Genomic DNA, 2,749 nt, shown 5'->3' with positions numbered 1-2,749 from the left:
GCCGCTCTCCATTGCAGACACCAGATCGCCCCCCTGCAAGCTCTCCTCTCAAGCAGTCCAACCAAAGTTTCCAGCCCCGCTTCAGGGAGCGCTCCTCGAGAGACGAGAGTTTGCAGGGGGCCGATTTGGCATCCGGATTAGAGAGCAAAATCCAGCAGCTCTCCGGATCAGACGCCATTTACCGCTCTGAGTCCCAAGCAGCAGGAAACAAAGGCTGCCTTGCGCCGCAAATATAGCAAGGCAGAATCCTGATGCTGCACTTTCAGCAGACAGATGAGGGCTGCCTTGGCCATCGGCTGGCGCAAATATACCAAGGCGAATGCTCATGCCGCACAAGTTCAAGTAGTGCTTCGCTCCCACACTTCTTCCGGCCCTCAGTCTCTCAGGGAGATGCTTGACTTCCTCTCAGCCCCAAGACACTGGCTGGCCCATGAGATGAGAGAGAGAGAGAATGAGAGAGAAAGAGAGAATCAGAATAAGACAGAGAGAGAAAGAGACAAAGAATGAAAGAGAGAGAAAGACAGAATGAAAGAGAATGAGAGAAAGAGACAGAGAGAATCAGAGAGAGAGAGTGAGAGAGAGAGAATGAGAGACAGAGAAAGAGACAGAATCAAAGAGAACCAAAGAATCAGAGAGAGAATGAGAGAGAGGGAGAGAAAATGAAAGAGAATCAGAGTGAGAGAATCAGAATGAGAGGGAGAGAGTGGGGAGAGAGAGAAAGAGGGGGAGAGAGAAAGAGAATGAGAGAGAAAGAGAAAGAGCGGGAGGGAGAAAGAGAAAGGGGGACAGAGAGAAAGAGAGAATGAGAGAGAGTGGGGGGGAGAGAAAGAGAGTGGGAGAAAGAGAGAGAGAAAGGGGGGAGAAAGAGAATGAGAGAGAAAGAGTGGGAGAGAGAGAGAAAGAATGAGAAAGAGGGGAGAGAAAGGGAAAGAGTGGGGGAAAGAAAGAATGAGAAAGAGAGGGGGAGAGAGAAAGAGAATGAGAGAGGGGGAGAGAGAAAGAGAGAATGAGAAAGAGTGGGAGAGAAAGAAAGAGAGGGAGAGAGAGAGAAAGCGAAAATGAGAGAGAGAGAAAGAGAGAATGAGAGAGAAAGAGTGGGAGACAGAGAGAGAGAGAGACAGAGAGGATGGAGAGTGCCTGAAGGACCCCATCCCGTACTGGGAGTCCAGGTGCTTCAGCAAGCGGGGCACTGGATTCGTATTAGTGGTCTGCGAAATTTAAAATTATGAAGTTGGTGGTCCCTGAGGTCCAAAAGGTTGGGGACCCCTGGCCTAAGACCATCGGAAAACAAATATTTTTGATGATTTTAGGAATAACTTTATCGTTGGGGGTCACCACAACATGAGGAACTGTATTAAAGGGTCGCGGCATTAGGAAGGTTGAGAACCACTGCCTTAGCTGCTTGCCTTGCTTCGCTTGCCTGAATCCATTCCATCAGCAAGCAACTCCCTGCCTACAACCAAGCAGGCAGGGAGTTGTGGACTTCAACTCCCAGAATTCCTCAGCCAGCAAAACAAAGCTGGCTGAGGAATTGTGGGAGTTGAAGTCTACAAGTCTTAAAGTTGCCAAGGTGGGAGACCCCTGTTCTATTGGGTACGTAAGTTTTTTTCCCCTTTGGGATCTTTAAAAAAAAATAGTTAATTGGGTTTTTTTTAAGTTCTTTTTTAGACCTAGCCATTTAAAGTTTAGGAAGTTTTAAATTTAGCTTTCATATAAAAATAAAATAAAATAAAATAAAATAATATTTGTGCAGCTTTCTGAGATTTAGTGTGTTTCTGTAGTGTTTCACTCTAACTACACAAACACACAAAATCTCACAAAGCTGTATGTGGAATTTTGTGTGTGTAAAGTGTGAAAGTTGGGTTTTGGGGCTTTTTGTGGCTGTGTGAAGTTCCTGCTTGTTGCAGGGGCCATTTTGGGTCTAGCACAGCTACTTTTACATTGTGGATGAGCCAGTTGTGTTGTGTTGTGTTGTGTTGTGTGTGTGTAAAGCGTGAAAGTTGTTTTTGGGGGCTTTTTGGGGCTGTGTGAGGTTCCTGCTTGTTTCAGGGGCCATTTTGGGTCTAGCACAGCTACTTTTACATCGTGGATGAGCCAGTTGTGTTGTGTTGTGTTGTGTTGTGTGTGTGTAAAGCGTGAAAGTTGTTTTTGGGGGCTTTTTGGGGCTGTGTGAGGTTCCTGCTTGTTTCAGGGGCCATTTTGGGTCTAGCACAGCTGCTTTTACATTGTGGGTGAGCCAGTTGATGTTTTTTTAATTTTTATTTGGTGTGCGTTGGAAGAGGGATAGTCTTATACGGCGAGTATAGCCCAAACCCTATATTTTAACAGGAAAAGTAGGGGGTCGTCTTATACGCCCAGTCGTCTTATACGCCGGAAAATACGGTAATATAAGCCCTACCCTGAAAATAAATCCCAGTTAAGATTGTCAGCCAGATGAACACATTTAGTACAATATTTCCCTAAAAATAAGACCTAACTGGAAAATAAGACCTAATTTGGAGCAAAAATTAATGTATAACCTATTCTTATTGGGGGGAAACATGATACCTGGAGCCACACACATTTTAAATATGCCCTTTTCAGCTTCAATACAAGGTTCTAAATATAGCCACTTAAGCCATCTAGCTCAAAAACCAATTACTGAACAGACCATTTCATGCTCTTCCCATTCATGTTCTGTTCAGCAGCTGAAACCTCATGAGTTCATTTTTCTCTTCTATTCCCGTTTACCAACACAGCTTTCATCATC

The sequence above is a fragment of the Pantherophis guttatus genome, chromosome 1 (genome assembly GCF_059756535.1).
Source record: "Pantherophis guttatus breed Tessera chromosome 1, ASM5975653v1, whole genome shotgun sequence".
Classification (NCBI taxonomy): Eukaryota; Metazoa; Chordata; class Lepidosauria; order Squamata; family Colubridae; genus Pantherophis; species Pantherophis guttatus.
Note: the sequence above shows the minus strand (reverse complement) of the source record.